Genomic DNA, 19,412 nt, shown 5'->3' on the forward strand with positions numbered 1-19,412 from the left:
CCATGTTATTAGAAGGGATGAAACTGCATCATCATTTTCATTCCTAAAGATTTTATATGCAGGAATTTTGTCGCCAAGCAGCATTTTGCGTAGTGTAGATAATGATTTCCAGACGACTGTCATGTAGATTGAGTTTAGGGCTAATTCATATCTCAGAGCTGAAATTGAGATGTAGTTTGGTAGAGCCAAAACACGCCTCCGAAACTTCCCTTCCAGTCTATGCCATAGATTGTGGTTTATGTTCCACACTGATTCACGACCAAACGTAAGGGTTGGGATTACCTTCTGGAGGTAGAACATGACTACAGGAGTGATAGAAAATTTCCCGTAGTCCTTGTTAATTTTGGCTCCTTGTAGACTTAGGTTTTTAGTTCTGTCCATTAGATCGCTAATCCAGGCGGCTTCGCAGATGGAATCATTTATCATTACGCACAGGTAGCAAATAGATTTGACGACGTTTAGGCATTTATTTTCAATAAACCATCTGAAACATTTATCTTTTCTTGAAGTGTTTTGTCCTATACACATGATCTTAATTTTTTCGGTGTTTAGGAATAGATCATTTGCACTTAGGTACTCGTTCAGGCGGATTATGTGATGTTGGAGCCCAATTTGTGTTTGATCTATTAACACAATGTCGTCAGCGTAAACCAAGCAATTCAGTTGAGTTCCATTAAGCTTTGGTGGAAAGCAGTGGGTGGAGGCCAACCACTCAGGTAGATCTGCAAGAAATAGTTTGAAGAGATCAGCAGCCAGGGGGCAGCCCTGCTTGACCCCTTTGTATGTTCTTATTGGTAGAGTAAGGTCGCCTTGAGAATTTACTCTTATTTGAATAGAGGTGTTAGTATGTAAGGCGATAATGGCGTCTAACAGCTGCTCACGGCATTTCCAGGATCGCAATTTAGCCCATAGTTTACTGCGATTAATAGCATCAAAAGCTTGCCGCAGATCGACAAAGGCAAAAAAGATTTTTTTCTTTGCCTCCATCGGTGACAATTTCAATTTTACATCGACTCACACTTGACTCGTGAAGCCAGTTTGACGACAATTATGCTTGCCAACCAAGTGGGCCCATTGCACCATACCTTGGCACAGGTAGGAGCCAAATATGTTGCCAATTGTATCAAGAAGGGCAATAGGGCGATAGTTTGCCGGGTCGGCTCTACTGCCCTTCTTGTATATTGGCACCACAATGGCTTTTGACCATGAAGAGGGTAATTGCATGCTGTGGGCAATCTGCCAGAATAGCCCGTTTATGAATTTCGCCCAATGAGCTTTATGCTTTTTAAGCATATGGTTGGAGATTTGGTCAGGGCCAGCAGCTCTCGAATTCTTTAGCTTGGAGATCGAAAGTTCAAGCTCTGTGCATGATGGTGTTATCTCCCAAGCAGTGATTGTAGATTTGGGCGGTGAAGATTCCTCAATTGCTGTCTTTTCATAGATTAACGTGAAGTACTCGCACCATTTGGCGCTTGTAATTTCGTTAGAGATTGAGGTTGTAGATTTAGAGCAACCATGGTTCAAAATTGACCAAATTTCACGAGTGTTCTTAATCACGAGATGCTTTAGCATAGTTTCTGCTCGACTTTGGTCAATTGTTATTGAATGAGATCTTAACCAATTCCGATAAATCTGGCGCCGTTCTTTGACTTTCCTTATTTTGGCGCACGAATTGCAAGACTCTTGATCAACCGAAGATCTTTCCTTAGGGTATTTTTGCTAAAGCTATTGTTGTAGAATATAAATGTTTCGGAATGGATCCAAGAGTTCTTGAATTTGAGATTTTCATAGTGAAGTCTGCTAATAAGTGCTTATATTCAATAATTTGCAGTGCTTTTAGATTGTGGCTTAAGGATGTAATTAAGCGACCATTTGTGACAAGCCTGTTGCCAGCAGCATTCGTTGACAGTTTAAAGGGATGGTTGTCTGGTAAACGCAGCTGTCTTCTTTCCATACTAGCCGTAGCAGATTGTGATCACTATGTGTCATCGGTTTCACGTTGAGAGATGTTACTTTATCAAAGAAATTCAACAAGGCCCAGATGTAATCAAGAGTGTTATTCCTTGCCAGGCCGTGCCAAGTTAGTTTGGATGGTTGATCACCGTTGATGGCTCCATTCAGCATTTGACAATGGCGTAAGGAGAGAGCGTGCGACCAGGTTTGACCTCTTAGAATGACTTCATTATCTGGAAGCCGAGTGTTTATCTTCGTGATATGATCGTATTTTAACCAGCTACAATTGAGGTCCCCGCATACAATCACATAGACGTTGTTATAGGCAAGGTAAGTATCGTCGATTAGAGTTGACACAGTTTGGATGAAGGATGTTGGCGAAATCATCGCAGGATTCCAATATCCGTTAATTATTAACAGGTTAGACATATTGTTAGACAAAGATAGCCGAACCAGAGTGCTTTGGACAAATGGATTTGGGTTGACAGAGGCCACTAGTGCCCACCAATTTTGAATTTTCAATAAAGTTATCAATCCGGCATAGGGACGACCCTTGCTATTTTTTCTGGCGGGATTGATAAGAGTGGTAAAACCATCACAGGTCGGAGAATCCCAAAGCCGTGTTTCCTGCAAGCAAATGACAAAGACGTCATCAAAGGGTTCAGAGAAGGCATTGAAGAGATGGGTAAATCCTCGGGTATTCCATGAGAGTAATGTTAGCTCTTGTTGAGGGGTATTATCTCATTGTTACTTACGAGGTCCCTTGGGTACTCTTTTCGCACTGGTATATCGACCTTCAGACACCTGATGTGTCATGTCTTGATAGTTTGCTTGCGAGGGGGCTAAGGATTGCCGCAGTGCGAGTCGCTGATCGACCCTGCGAAACTCGTCTCTTTCGTCATTTTTTTGAACCTTTTTGGGTGATCTTATAGTAGTTGGTTCGACGGTGAGATCAAAGCCATAGAGCAAGAGATGTTCATTCGCCTGTAGCAACAGATTTTCTACTGCAGCAGAAGAGATGTGCAATAATACTTGATCAGTAGACAGTTCGGTTATGTATTCGACAATTGTAATGTCATCAGAAGAGATGGATCGTAATTGAGGGATGCAAGCAAATAGTTTTAATATATTTGCTCGATTTAAATTGACCTCATTTCCGTCTGAATGAATATTTTGAAGCCGAAGTTTCCACAGACAAGATGTTTTTTGTAGTTTAGAGGTCCCACCTGGACCAGAAGATATGTGCGAGCTAGAATTCTGCTGGTTCATAGTTTGTTTAGGATTTAGTCTTGTGCATAACAATGGCAGTTTGACCCTCTTCATAATGGTTTGAGGTTGTTTTCCATGTGCTCCAGATTGTGGCTTCTGTGCGGCAGCAATTGCAGAGGAACTTCTCTCCTCAGATTGCTCGAGCATAGCAGCCTCATTTGCATCGGTGCAACCATCAGTTGTGCCATCAGTGTCGACCGAATAGGTCGATAAGTTGCATAGGTCAATAGATGAATCTGAGGTAGCACTTGAAATAGAGATGTCACTGGAGGCCACTCGCCGACGTTTAGTTGTGTTCTTAGAAGGTTGTGAGGTAATACCCGAGACTTGTGCGGAACAAATTGGAGCTGTGGGAACTTGCTGAGTAGAATGTGATTTCCGATCAAATAAACTTGTTTTCTTTGGAGTCGTGATGTTTCTTGGCTCATGGGCCACTGCGTTGTTTTGTGCAAGAGCGTCGTTCGGCTGTGAACTGCTGTCTTGCGTCGAAGGGGTCTCGACATTCAATTTGCTTTGAGTACATTTGGAGTCAGCAGATGCAGTGCTCGCCATAGGCGGGATTAAGACATCCTCTTTAACGAACAGTTCAGGGGGTGCCAGACCATCTGAGGAAAGGGTTTTGAGTGTGGTTTCTCGCATGTCTGGTCGGTCCATTGAGGAAGATTTGGTGTTTTTACGCAACCATTTCACTGATTCAACGAGACTTTCGATTAGAGTATCATTTTGGCAATGGTGGTGAGCAGCCAAATCGCTCAGCCTTTCTTGCCACCTAAGGGATTTTTCGGCTTCCTTCTCCATCTGGATTTGCAAGAAGCCAGTGAAGTGCTCAATTTTGTTGGTTTTTGTAGTCAGGTTTGAGATCGCAGCCCCTTGGTCACTTATTGTCCCTATCAGAGATTCAAGTAGTTTGGTAAATGGAGCAAATGCAAGAGCAGAAGCAGCCAGAACATTATTGTGAATCTGAGAGAGGGCGTCAACAGAGATACTGAGAGAAGGCAAAGTGAAATCATGGGACATCGAGGAGCATAATGAGCGCTCCAGATTGAATTGTGGATTTGAAGGAGCGAGGTTTCTAGTAAGATTTAAAGAATGGGTGTCTTCTTGAGGTTGAGTAGATAAGACCTGCGGAGTGCTTTCATTCAGCATGGACTTAAAGAAGCCATGATTATGTGCTCTTTGTTCCACTGACCGACTCTGGAGCGGAGGCGATGCTGGAATTCAAGAAGCAAGAGCTGCTGTTTAAGCAGAAGGAGCTTGAATTTTGCATGGCTAAGGTGGATCTGGAGAGGTCAGAGAAGCAGAAGGACAGGGACCACCAATTGGAGTTTGCTAGATTGCAAGGCACCCAGGGGTCTGCAACCTTTGGCTCCCAGATGTGTTTGGACTACCATTCCCATGATCTCCTGACATTGACTATGCTGTACAGGCCGGATGGGAATGGTAGTCCAAACACATCTGGGAGCCAAAGGTTGCAGACCCCTGCTGGTCTGGTAATGGGTCTGGCCCCTCCTCTCATCCAAGATTTCCGAAAGATCTGCTTAGTGTGTATGACGACAAGAATGACATTATGGTCTGGTTGACTGCATTTGAGTATGTATGTGAGGTACAAGAAGTAGAGGATGCTGATAAGATTGCATGGTTACTTAGTCGACTACCCAATTCTGACTGCAGTGCTATTATGGATATGTCAAACACTAACAGAAAAGACTTTACAAAATTGAAGCAAACACTGGTCTTAAAGTTTGGGAAGACTCCTGCCCAATACTTGAAAAGATTTAGAGAATGCAAAAAGAAAGAAGGTAATACTTGGGTTTCTTATGTTTGATTCTTTTAAAAAATTGACTGGTTGGGTGGACGGTACAAGATCACACCTTTGAGGGTATGATGTATTTGGTCATGCATGAACATATTTTTGCTTCTTGTTCCCCTGAGCTTAAGCAGCACTTGGCTGGCCCTAAGGAGATAGATCCTAAGAATTTAGCCAATGCAGCAGATTCCTGGGTGTCACAGAGTGTCCCACAAGGACAGGCCTGCTTCCAGTAAGCAGGAGGAGGGGAAAAAGTACAAGGCTAAGGAGGGTGGGGGATCTGAAAAAAGCTTCCTCTCAGAAGGGCCACAAAAAGTTTTAAAAGGGTAAGTCACCTGAGAACAGTCAGGGTAGTGGGAGCAACCCTCCCAAGCATAGCTTAGGTTACACTAAGCCTCCCTATGTACACAGACCCAGTGGATCTTGTGTGGCTTGTGGAGCAAGTGACCATGTGAAGGGGGACCCAAGATGTAAGGTCAAAACCTTGGGGGTCCACTCTGAGTCTGGCTTCCCCTCCTAGGAGGAGGAAGAAATGATCACAGGGGCATCCTTCTCCTCAACTCCTTCCCCAGTGGGATAGAATCTGAGGTAGTCTTCATTTCCTTGTTTTCCTGGGAGCCAAGAGTTTCAGAAGGTTATGCTACGATACCTGACAACTCCTAGCACTACTTTAAAGATAGTGTGCTCATCAATGGAGTAGATACTTCTGCCCTTACGGATAGCAGAGCCAGCAGAACTGTGGTGGATGCCACGCGGGTCAACCAGGAGGAGCCTGGCAGAGCCCCCTGATGCCCACCAAGCTAGCTGATGGCCCCCCTCTCAAGTTCCCAGTAATGCCTGTAAATCTGGCTATCAATGGTACAATAGTGAGGATTCCTGTGAGCATACAGAAGCAAGTCCCTGGAAAGGTCCTGCTGGGTAATAACCTCAGAGATGTAGGTCTTGTGAGGGATACAGCAGAGAGACCCTGCACAAGTTCAAAAACAAGAGTTGCCCTGGCCAAGTCCAAGGCTGAGCCAAAGCCAAAGGGGAAACCCAAGGCTAAGGGAGTCACAAAATAAAAAAAAAGGAAAGAGAATATTCGCCCAAAATCAGATGGCACTGAGGTGGAGGTAGTTGCCCGGGCACCTGAACCTGACAAGGAAGAAATACTCAACCTCCATGACCATCCTAAACTCCAAAGATTATTGGTTGAAGGTGGTCCTGACAGGGAGGAGTTTAGTAAGGGCCAACGCGAGTGCCCATCTTTGGAAGGCCTAAGGAGATAGGCCTGCTTCCAGCTTGAAGGTGAACCTCCTGGGAAGCATAGGCTTTATTGGGAAGGTGGGCTCCTGTACAGTAAGCCCACAGAGTCTACTGAAGGAGACCATAGGAGGTTGGTGGTCCCCCGTCAAGTAAGACCCTTCCTCCAGTAATTGGCATGGCACTTGAAGTCCCCCTTGCTGATCACCTTGGGATCAAGAGAACCAAGCAAAGGTTATCCATGCACGTTTACTGGCCCAAGATGGGGGTGCAAGTAGAAAGCCATTGCAGGAGTTGTACCACTTGCCAGATCTCTGGAATAAGTGGTGCAACATTCCAGGCTCCATTGGTGCCACTCCCTGTTGTGGGAGTGCCATTGGAGTGGGTAGGGATTGACATTGTTGGTCCCCTTGACCCTCAGACATCCTCTGGCAATAGATTTATCTTGGTGCTAGTCGACCATGCCACCAGATATCCTGAAGCCATCCCATTGAAGACAGTGACTGCCAAGTCAGTTACTAAAGCTTTGCTTGCCATATTTACTAGGGTTGGCTTCCCTAAATAAGTTGTGTCTGACAGAGGCAGCAACTTTATATCCAAGTATATGCAAGCCATGTGGAAGGAATGTGGGGTCATGTTAAGACAGATTTCTGAACTCTGACCTGGTGGGCAGAGGTTCAGAAGGCCAGCCTAGTTTCTTGGAACAGGGTAACCTTCTGGACAAGCCAGACCAATGAAGGTAGCTATGGCGGCGGTCAAGACTAGGTCTCGGGGGGGGGGGGGGGTGAGGGTGACTGAAGACCTCAATGAGCACACAGAGCAAAGGACACTTATAAATCACTCCCGGTCAGGTGTATATATATTCAAAATACAAATAGATTTATTTCAAGGCCTTTGAGTTTCAAATCACAGTAATACTTTTAAGCCAACACAATCCTATCTAAATACATATATACAAGACCAATTGGGTCTAAAGGGTTAATGCACGAAATGGGTCCACAACCTAAAAGAGGAAGGAAACAGGCAGTGCAAATAGTCTTTAGTCGCTTCTGCATCCAACACACTCCTAACTAAGAGGCAGTCCAATCCCTAAGAAGAGTGGAGCCCATTGCTCAAATGTACTTGCACTCTTGGCACACGCGGTAGTTCAAATGGGCAAAACGGGGTCTCTTCAAGGGTCTGTAGCAGCTCAGGAAGGTGGGTGAGGTGATGAAGAATAGGTTCCCACTATTCGAAGAGGGCCTCCACTTGAGGGCAGCAGTGGCGCCCCCAGAAATATTTTATAGGGGTGGCCTGATGAGGCCACAGGAAATCTTGGGGTGGCACACGAACACAAACACAAAATGCGCATGGGAGGGGGCATGGCAATGGGGTTTACGGGCAGTGGGGGCAGGTCAGCAGGTGACATAGTTCCACCACTTCTTTTGGTACACTTCGGCCACTGACCGATAGCATCTGTACTCTATTATGCATCTAAGATAGCTGCAAAAAAGACTCAAACTGTCGTTGACAAAATGTGGTCCACTTTTTTTTGTAGGTTCCTTGGCCTTTTTTTTGGTCACAGTTTCACCATGCGTCAAATACTAAGAATTGCAAATCTGTTAGAAAAGAGTAATAGGTTTGATGCTTTCTACCCCATCAGGTTATTCAAGCAAGGGTTCTTAATATTTTAAAAAAATAACTCCTACAGTTTAGCTGCAAAAAGTATGGAAAATGCCCTAGTCATTTACACAGGAGCCACATTTATTTCACATGCACATTCAAGTGGCACCTTGCCTGACAGCCATAAATTCAAAGATTCCCAACTGACTAAAGTTACGATTCCATTGTGGGAAAAGAAGGCCCTGGCAGTCTGGCTCAGTTGCACATATCATCCAATCAAAGCAACAACACCAGGCCAGGATGCCAATCAGGGCCCAATAATAAAGGCTTGCGGCTAGGCCTAGCATCACAAGCTGTGTCCGGTGTTCCGAGAGGATGGTCCACCCTAAGCTTTATAGAGTACACAACCATCCCAGCTTAATTTCAAGGTTCCTCATTCACAAACTTGAAACTGAAGACCTGCTCTTTTTAACCTAACATGGCGTACCTCAGTCTAGACATACCGTCCAGCGTTGCAGTGGCTACACACTTTTAAAGAAGCTCTAGTGTCGAAGAGTGCCTAACTCCGAATATCAAATAGGAGACAAAATTTGCACATTTCCAAGACCAAGGAGTACTTCAATGTTTTGGGCAATGGAGTAAGGAGTCTGGCAGGCTAATAATGGCACACACCGTGAAGGAGATGTCCTGTCATGTATTTGCATGAGGCTTCAGATACAGACACAAACAGAGTGTACACATTTGCATTAGCAAAGTGCAGACAGCTGAGTGATGAATTGTGCATGGAGTTGGTACACGTGCAAACGTAATCTATTTCTGCTGTGCTGGGTTTGCATGCTTAGCGCAGCGACATATAAACTACCACCATATACCAAGGAAGAGGGACAGAAGGTGATGGGGCAGCTAATCAGCGAAAGAGGAGTGAGCAGCAAGGTGCAGAATGGCATGAATGAGGCGTTAGGGGGCGTAGCTCGAACGAGTGGGTAGGGGACACATCCTCCTAAAGCTGGAAGGGAAGACAAATGCAGAGGAAGATGGGAGCAACCTAAGAAATATAGGAATTTAGGGGAGTAGTGAAGCAATTGACTGGGCAGAGATAATGGAGGGGACGGACAGAACGGAGAGGAGAGAGAAAAGAGACTAGAGAGGGTCGCAGAGAAAGGAAGAGGGAGGAAGAAAATCAGAGGGAAAGGAGGAGGAAGGAGCAAGAAGAGATGGAGGAACGAAGGGAAGCAGATTAGAAGGAAAAACAAATGTTAATAGACAGGGAATAGAGGAAGTGGCAAATAGAGCGAATAGCATGAGAGCATGCATGCAAGGAAGAAGAGGAGCGCCCGCTTAAAGACATAAGAGCACGATGGGCACTAGGCACGGGAGACAGCATAGGGGCAGGAGGTAGGCGCGCAGAACCAGACAGTACAACCCTGCCAAGCAGAATCACGACAGCAGCAGAACGCATGGGATCCTATGGAGAGAAGTGTGGCATAGATCTGATTTATTTAAAGGGGAGGGCGGCGGAAGACACGACCTCCAGAAGACTGAGCTTTGTGGACTATTTTTGCAGCGATATGGAGACAGAGTCCGAAGATGATGCAGGGGGAAGTAGGGATGAGAAATGAGGGCGACCAAGGTATAGATCCCCGGGGGACAGCATAGAAAGGAGCGTGACATGGGAAGAGGGCAGAAATACAAAGATGATGAAGGACGACAGGGACAGTCAGACACCACAGACCAGAGCAGCACCACACAATTCTGACAGTGTACTCCCCTAAATTGAGAGACTTAGGGATCTTCCAGGACAAAGGAAGGGGGAGACAGCTATAGCATGTTCTAGAGAAAGGATCACAGGGGGGGATCTGATAACTGTGCGTGTCTGACTGCCCGGAGGAGACGTTAGGGTTGACTGCTACGGCTGGATATCATCACTGGCATCTCCATTTAGAGGTGAGACTGCTAGGTGTTTAGAAATTGGATGGCGAATAAAGTGGGGTGCTGTGTGAAACAATGACACCAAGCAGGTGATCACATTATGCATTTTCTATCACTGAGTTTCTTTCAGCCTTGATCAGTTGTAAAAACCAGAGGCAATTTGTTTACAGTCACATGCATGCTGCTAATTGTATCCTTCCATTTAGGCTAGGGAAAAATAAAGCTCCAATCACACCGTTTTTGCTCAATATATTACCGTAATGATTTACATATTGTTAGGTTGGTTTATTAAAACAGTGTTATTTTAGCCCCGTATTGCTACAAGCATATCACTTGCATTACAGGACTCTGTCACTAGCCCTGTTCCCATCGCTCTGGCCACTGCCCCCACCCCACACCCTGACAGGAGGTGGGCTGCAGTCCAATAGTCTTTTTTGTACCATTTCCAGCACTGGTGGGCGGGGTAGAAAAGAACAATGATGTGCGCAGGAGAGAAGAGAGATAGGCAGAAGTGTGTAAGATACTGAAAACAATAGGTTGTGTAGTAGAATGATGGGCATAGGAGGAGCAAGGGAGTGCAATGCTAGCTAGTGGAAACAGTAGAAGCGTCGAGGACAGCACTGGGAACAGGGGTCAAGAAGACATGTACATTGCTCGGCAGAGGAGGGCAGGGCAGAGCAGTGTTGAATGGTAGAAGACATCTCACAGTGTTGGTTGCAGATGACAAGATGTGGGTGCCATGCTGGACTAAGAAAACAAGGAAAGGAATAGGAAACAAGGGGGGCATCTGCAGCACGCTATATCCAGAAGAAAGGTCAGGGGTACAGGTATATGAAACCACAATGAGAAAGTACCATTCAGGAAGCAGGGGACAAGAAAGGGGAATACAATGCAGAACAGAAGAAAAGGGAGTACAGAAAAAGAAAAACACGCCTGAACTCTGGAAGGAATGGAGTGAGGGGTGCACATCGAGACAGGGGGACTACACTACATTGCCGAGTGCAGGGTACGATGGACAGGTAGAATAATTCTCTGTAAAAGCTATACCATGTCATAGTTACATCACGCAATAACCACAGACAACTTTGTAAAGTCTTTGGAAAACAAGGTCAGTTTTATTTTGGAGCAACATAAAAATGGGACGGTCCCAGCCACAAACTAACAAATTACAGGAATAGGGTGACCCATGTCATCCCTGTTTGCCAGAGGCATAAGCGGACAGACTCTTCTGGTTGTACTGCCAGACAGTAAACATTATTCGGAAACCCTGACAAGAGATGCTGTTAGCTTAATGCCCTGGAAGGGGAGTCAGTGCCCATCGCTTGGATTTGGCTCGGGCCTGGCCATTCCTGAACCCCTCACAGCCAAAGCTGCAGCGTCAAAAACTCTCACTGGCTAGGACCGCCCGACACTCCCGCACAACTAGGACATACTCAGCATCATTCCTATCTGCAGCCAGCCCTTCTTAATGCCACTTGGATTGTCAGACAAGTGAACACCATCTGTAGCAAAATGCGAAGGTAAAGAATTTAAACAGCAGTGTCCCACAAAGTCCAGGCCTTCAGCTTTTGCAAATTTCTCAAGGCTCCTATTAAGCCACCTCCTGGACCTCCCCATCCCTTCCTGGGAAATGGCACCCGCCATAGCTGTCTTGGTGTAATCTCAGACCAAATAATGTCTGTGCCAGGTAGCTTCAGGGCTAACCGCAGGGCCACCTGCACCTAGGCCCACAAACAACCCCAACCCAACTTGGCCAGGTCGTTACCGCCCAAATGGATCACCATCATTCTTGGTGCCGGCCTCCACTGTAGTTGCCAATGTATGGCGCGTAGCAAAGAGTGCCATCTCATGCCTGTGGTACCAAGCCATATCACCTTTGTCACCCTAAATCCTAGGTTGGGGCCAACCGTCCATTGCAGAGCCTTCTTCTCTGCCCTTGTTATAAATGGAGCGCCGATCATCCATACTGCATCATCTGTTGGAATAAATTTGAGTGTCATAAAAACAACCTTCGTCGCTCCTTCCTACCGCCCCACCTTTCTCATGCTTGAAACACCAGAGCCTGGGGGGCAGGGGGAGAGGTGGGAGCAATTTTAGTGTGGGTGGGGGGGCCTGTCAGTTTGCCCAGGGTGAAGGGCCTATCTGAGGGCGTACATACAGCCTGTAGCGGCCAGATTCCCATCCGCCCCCCTTCATTATGGCCCGTGGTGACATGCCCTGTTGGAATGTTGTGGTGGCCGCCCCATCCTGAAACTGTGGGTGCACCAACCCTTGCCATGGAGGCCCAGTAACCCCAGGGCCATTGACAAGATCTACCCAAATTGAAACACAGAGGGAGGAGGCGTCAGCATGCACTAAAAGGGGGCCGCCTTCCTGGATCCTGTTTGCTAGAAAGAGCTTGAGGAGATGCATCAGCCAGCTATCATTAAGCAGGGACCCATGCAACTCTATACTTGAGCCCTTACCCAGCTGGTCTGTTTTGCATTTCCTCAGCCTAATCCGGACCCACTTGCCCGTGCCCTTGTTAAACAAGAAAACATCACCTAAGGCAATGGCCATACCTGATGCGTCCTTCTTAGAGGCCGAGACCAACTCACTAATCCTAAATGCCCGGAAAAAAGCCCATGAAAATGCCAGCCTAAAGAGAGACAATTCGTAAGCATCAAAACACACCCCCCAAGCCCCCCAAGGTGGACAGCAACCTTACCAATAAATCAAAGTCAATGGGCTTCCATCCATCTTTCTTGGTGGGCTCCGTCCGGGTCCAGCCCTTTAAAGCGGTGCACACCAGGAATCTCTTGGTGGGATCAGTCATGCCTCCCAATTTAAAATAGAAAGCCACCGCTGCCAGGTGAGCTGCTGCCCAGTTTTTTGATTTCCCTTCCGTGTGTGCCCATGCCACAAATGCTCGCACATATTCCTCAGCAGTGCGTTCCGTACATTGTAATGGCACAGTTACACTCCTGAATTTACAACAGCTTTGCTGGTATCTAAACCTGACGCCTCGTGTGAGCGATCACTCACCTAACTCACAGAGCGCCCTGTCCACGCTACCAGCTGCCACCACTCCTGTTAGAACTGCGCTCCCTCCTATCTGGCCGCCGGATGGGCCCTCCGAAACCTGGTCCACTGAAATCGAGAAAGAGCGACAGCAGCAACATTTATAGTGCCCAGTACATGTTGGGCCCTACACTCAATATTACTGTACAGGCATACCTCCGCCAATTTCCTCAGCAGGCTAAGTACCGCCAGGCATGATGCAGACTGGAGATTAATGGCTTGCACAGCAGCCTTGTTGTCGGACCAGAAACAAACCCTCTTGTTACCCAATTCCTTGGGCCACAACAGGAGTGCCACCACAATGAGAAACAATTCCAAACCATGATGTTTCTTTCCTACCCTTCTTGTGCCACAGCTGTGGCCAGCGCTGGTCACACCACTCCGGCTCAAGATCACACCAAATCCCTCGCTCCCTGCCGCGTCAGAATACAACTGTAGCTCTACACTAGTTTCCCAGGGCGTCCACTGCCCCTCACGCTCCAAAATCAAACTTCATTCACAGCTTCCAGAAGAGCACTGAAAACAAAGCTCTTTAATTAGACTTACCTGAGTAGTTCCCTATAACCACAGAACATAGCTATTGCAACATTGTTAAGAATCAATAATGTCTGTAATGCATCGCATCGACTTGTAGATTTACCTGTAATGTATTGTATATAATGTAATGTAAATGTAAAGCATATATGATCCTGCTTACATCTGTATCCAAGTGAACCTTTTGTAACAGCGCCACGATGCCCAAGGGCCGCCGTGCACTTTATAAATTCAAATTAATAAAAATAAATACATCTGCACCCCATTGAAACTCTCCAAATATGTGAGCCAAATCCTCAAGTCCTCGAGGGCTGCACTGAGTCGAATGTGATGTTTTTGTGACATGCCTATAGTTCCCCTGGCTAGCCTACGTGCAAAGACACTGCCCGCCGGGATCACCTTGCCTGCAAAATTAAGTTTACCCAAGAGTTGTTGGATTTTTTCGAGGGTGGTCCTGTCTTGAGCAACATTGTTTGCAATTTCTGCTGCCAATCCTCTGACCTTCTCCTTGGGCAACCTGCACATGCCTTCCACAGTGTCAATCTCAATGCCCAAGAAAGTTAAAATCCTTCCGGGACCCTGGTTCTTCTCAGGAGCCACTGGTATGCCCATCCTCTTCATCAAGTTTTGGAAGGAGGACAGTGCAAGGGCACACTCCTCAGATCCATCCCTGCCAGAAAACAAAGTCGTCTAGGTAGCGGACAATGGCACCTCTTTGCTCCTCCCTGTGGGCTGTCCCTTCCAAAAAGTTGCGGAATGCCTCAAACAATGCGCATGACACCGAGCAATCCATGGGCATACATTTGTCAACATAAAAACGACCCTCCCACTTAAATCTCAGATTCGATGTCCACTTTGGCCAGCAGTGCTCCTCTGCCCATGCCGGCCACTACCACAATGGCGTGATCAAAAGAGGCTTAGTGCACAGAGCAGTGCTCCGGGTTCAGCCAATCGTTCACGGATTCCCCCTTGAGGATGTAAATGATGTAGTAGCCTGAACTTGCCCCGGTCTTTTTTGGCACTTAGCCAAGTGGTGATACAATGAAGTGGGGTGGGGGGTGATGGAAGGGCCAGGAAATTCTGCCCAACTCCAATTCCTTACCCATCTTAATTCTTACCTCCAAGGGCTGATCATCGGTAGAGGGTATGTTTTTGGCTAACGGGACGGTCAAGGGGACCTCATAAGGAATGTGGAACCCCTCAATAAAACCCCCAAAAAGTAAATCCCTCTCATAGTGATATGATATAATAGGTTATTTATAACGCGCTTAATACCCAGAGGTTTCTAAGCGCTGATCCGGGGATTGTACTGTGTCGTATTGCTTCAAAGGCGATCACGTTGCCCCTGAGCTATCCTCCTGAGTGCTTGGGGTAATTGCTCAAATATTCCATCAAAACATGTAAAATGACAGGGGAGGGCCCCAAGTGCAGTTGCCTTTGTTATATGAATGCCATGCATTGCCGCCTGGTTTCTGCCCTTCTTGTGCTCTACCTGTATTATAACTGCTGGTTCCCTGGTCATGCCCCCACACCCCCCAGCGCCATTGTGAAAGGGCCGACCATTTTCTTTCTGGTCCTTCTTCCCATACCAAGACTTTCGACCACCTTTGTGTGACCCACTCCACATCTTTCTGGTCCCAAGTCATTTCGGGGATCAAGGCCATCATCTTTCTAAATCCCCTGTCATAATCAATCCACCCTGTTGAGCCATATTGCTTTTTTCTCACCCACAATTTTTCTCTCTGTACTTCTACAGGGCTGGCCCATGCTCAGGGAATTTCTCCATCCATAGTACAGCCAACAAAGCGAACTATTTTCCCAATTGAATATATTCTCATCCGCTTTATACTTTTTCTGTTTCTTCTTGTCATTTTCCATGCTGATAGATATATTAGGGCCAGCATCTTCAACCGACAACAGGGAGAAAATATCAAAATACTCCCTTGCCCAGATACGCTCTTTCACCTGCAGGGGGATATGCCAAGCCAAGGAAGATCTGCCAGAAAGCAGGGGGGAAATGGTAACGAGTGGTGGCACGGGTGGCTGCACGGGGTGCCCTCCACAACCACAGCAACCTGCTGCACCAGTCCCGTGGATGCCAGGGGCAGGATAGCTGCGACCGTCAAGGCGCTGCCACCTTGGCTAAGCGTGGAGACTGTGTTGCAAGCTGTAGAAGCAGATGACCTCTCTATCTCTAAGCATGTTGGAGGTCCAAGCGGACTCTCCCAAACACTCATTGCCACTTGGGAAGTAGCCGTCCTGGCGGGCATGCACCCACCATCCTTGATCATCTTCAACATTTCCTCCAAAGCAAAGCTAAATCTCTCTGTTGCCAGGACATTGCCAGCCGGGGGCGCTGAGACTGGGCACCCTGGCGCCCCTTGTGCTTGTGGGGGTGCCAGTGCCATACCCTGCACACCAGTCACATGCAGCGCGACAGACTCTGTGGTGGGCTGTACTGCACTTTGTACCACCACTGATTGAAAGCGCTCTCCCCCCACCAATGTCCCACCAGCTATTGGGCACTCTCCTGTGGTTTCTTAACCTTAGGTTGGCGCTTCTTTTTGGTGGGTAATGGCTTCGGGGGGAGCCTCGCTTGGGGGTAATCAAGAAGGCAGGGTGCTGCTGGAAAAGAGTGACTCTCGCAGCAGCCCCCCACCTTATATGATCCCCCAGTGCCTGCCACCGGAAGCCAGGCTCTGGGGTAAGCCTCTTCCGCCTTACAGGGGGAGGAAGAGTAGAGGCAGCCAGAGGGGACAGCCCGCTATGTAGGATGTACCTCTAGCAGCCATTGCGGGGGCCGGTCAGCCTCTCACCATTCCAATGCGTGTGAAGGGAAGTCCAAGAATGCCAGCCAAATGGTGCTGCTGTAAGAGTACATAGCGGGAGGATCCCCATTGGACACCCCCACCTCCTTTGGTCAGTATAACAACACAATGAAATGAATACACAGACAACTTTTTTAAAGTTCTTTGGAAAACACAAGGTCACAGTTTATTAGGAGCAAGACAACTTGGGACGGTCCCAGCCACATCACGAAAAACAGTCAGATACGGGTGAACCATGTCACCTCTTTAGCCACTGGCCAAACTGACAAAACTGCTGGTTACTCCAGCTACACTGGTACTACCAGCGGGACACTCAGGGGCACTGACCAGGAGATTGTTGGCCTAGAGCCCTAAGGAAGGGAGTCAGTGCCCGTCGAGGGATCGGCTCGAGCCCGGCCAATCCCGAGCCGCTGCAGCGTGAAGTCCCTCATTGGCTAGGACCGCCCCGATACTCCGCCACGCTTTGATGGTGGCTCACGCTGCCATCAATGCCCCCAAACCTTAGGACCTTACTTCTCTTTAAAACTTTCTTAAACATCCACATTGTTACCATACTCACCATTGGTTTATCTGCAACCACCCCTCCTTAGCTCACCCAGTATAGCCGTCAGGAAAACGTTGTTGCCTTTGTCAGATAGGTGGACCCCGTCTGCATCAAAATGGGAAGGCAAGGAGCTCAAGCCACAATGCCCTACATACCCCAGGCCCTCTGCCTTGGTGAATCTCGCAACACTTCTGTTGAGGCGCTTCCTGGATTTTTCCATGCCAGCCACAAAAATGGCATCTCTCCAAACCTGCCTTTGCACCATTTCTGCCCAGAATATTTCTGTGCCTGGTAACTCGTGCGCCACTATGCGCAAAGTCACCTGTATTTGGGCGAGCAAGCATCCGCGACCTAACTTGGCCAGATCGTTGCCCCCCAAATGAATCAATAACCGCCTTGGTGCCCGCCTCCACTGGAGTTGCCAGTGAATGGCAGGCAGCAAGGAATGCCACCTCATTCCAGGAGTGCCCAGCCACACACACTCAGTACCCTTGAATCCCAGGTTGTGGCCGATCGTCCATTGCCTAGCCCTTTTTTCCTCACGTGTCACAAATGAGTGGCCGATCAGCCATACTGCATCATCTGTGGGGAAAAAACATACCATACCATAAGATTTTTGATCCCCCAGGATCCAACCCGCCCCACTACCCAGCCCTGGCGCTTGAGTGCTCCTGGTATCTAGTATTCTTCTGGGAATGCACTGTGCTGGGGGCGGACATAAAGTCGATAAGGGCCCGACTCCCACCTCCCCACCTTCATGATCGCCCGAGGAGACATGCCCTGCTGAAAGGCTGTGGTAGCTGCGCCTATCCTAAAACTATGTGTGGACCATCCCTCACCCTGGATGCCGAAAGCCCTCAAAGCCATTGCCAGCACTTTGCGGAATTGAAATACAGAAAGGGGTGGGGGGGGAGTGTCGGCGTGAGTTAGCAGGGGGCCAGCACTCGTGGCTCTTACTTGTATAAAGAGCTTAAAAAGGTGTACCGGGCAACATTCCGCCAGGGGGGCCCCATGTAAGACTATGTTATAACCTTTTCCTTGCTGGTCCGTTTTGCTTTTCCTTAACAATATACTGACCCCTTCACCTGCGTCTTTGTGGAACAGGGATACATCCCCCAAAGCAATGGCCCTCCCAGATATGTCCTTCTTGGATGCAGAAACTAGCTCACTAATCCTAAATGCCCCATAAAAGGCCCATGCGAATGCCAACTTGAATAGCGCCATTTCGTATTCACTGAAGCATACGCTAGGTAACGTGGCCAACAACCTTACCAATAACCCAAAGTCAATTGGTTTGCGCACATCTTTAGACCTCGGCTCCGAACGGGCCCAGCCTTTTAATGCAGAGCGCACCAAAAACCCCTTTGTGGGATCACCTTTTCCCTCCAATTTGGAGTGGAAGGCAACCGCAGCCAAATACGATGCTGCCCAACTCTTTGACATGCCTTCTGTGTGTGCCCAAACCACAAAAGCGCGTACCTGTTCCTCAGCAGTCCGTTTCTCGCCCTGCAGATAAGAGATCACGCTCTTGAACTTACCATAACCTTGCTGGTATCTACATCTTACTCTGGGCGTGAGTGAGCGCTCACTCAACTCGGCGAGCGCCCTGTCCACGCCACCAGCTGCCACCACTCCTTTTTGAACTGCGCTCCCTCCAGTTTGCCCTCCGGGTAGGCCTTCCGGAACTTGGACCACTGAAAGCGAGAAACAGCGTCAGCAGCAATATTTGCAGTCCCCGGCACGTCAGGCTCTAAATTCAATGTTGTGATACAGACATAATTCCACCAATTTTCTGAGCAAGCTCAACATTGCTGGGCAGGATGCAGACTGCAAGTTAATGGCTTGTACTACCGCATTGTCAGACCAAAAACGCACCCTCTTGTTGGCCAGAACTGTAGGCCATAACAACAATGCGACAACAATGGGAAACATCTCTAAGACCATTATGTTCTTTGTTCTGCCCTTCTTGTGCCACTGCTGTGGCCACTTCTGAGCACACCACTCAGGCCCTAGGATCACACCGAAACCTTCGCTTCCTGCAGCATCTGAAAACATCTGTAGCTCAGAGTTGGTTTCCCACGGGGTTCGCCAGATTTGCACCCCATTGAAGCTGTCTAAGAATCTGTGCCACATCCTTAAGTCTTCTTTGAGGGCAGTGCTTAATCTAATGTGGTGTTGTTTCTGAACCACACCAGCTGTTGCCCTGGCCAGCCTTCGTGCAAAGACCCTGCCTGCTGGGATTACTTTGGCCGCAAAATTCAGCTTACCCAGAAGTTGCTGCATTTTTTCCAGGGTGGTCCTGTCCCTTGACAAATTATTCACAATCTCAGCCTTCAATCCATTTACTTTATCATCCGGTAACCTACAGGTGCCCTTAACAGTGCCTATCTCAATGCCAAGGAATGTTAGAACCCTACATGGGCCCTCTGTTTTCCCAGGAGCTAAAGGAACCCCCATCTCTCTCATCAATTGTTGAAAAGCAGACATTGCTATTGCACAGTCATCGGACCCTTCATTGCCAGCAAATAGAAAGTCATCTAGATAATGAACCATTGCCCCCCGCTGCTCTCTCCTGCGTGCCGCCCATTCAAGGAACATGCTGAATGTCTCAAAAAAGGAACAGGACACTGAGCACCCCATGGAC

This window comes from Ambystoma mexicanum, chromosome 2p (genome assembly GCF_040938575.1).
Source record: "Ambystoma mexicanum isolate Mex_15411 chromosome 2p, UKY_AmexF1_1, whole genome shotgun sequence".
NCBI lineage: Eukaryota > Metazoa > Chordata > Amphibia > Caudata > Ambystomatidae > Ambystoma > Ambystoma mexicanum.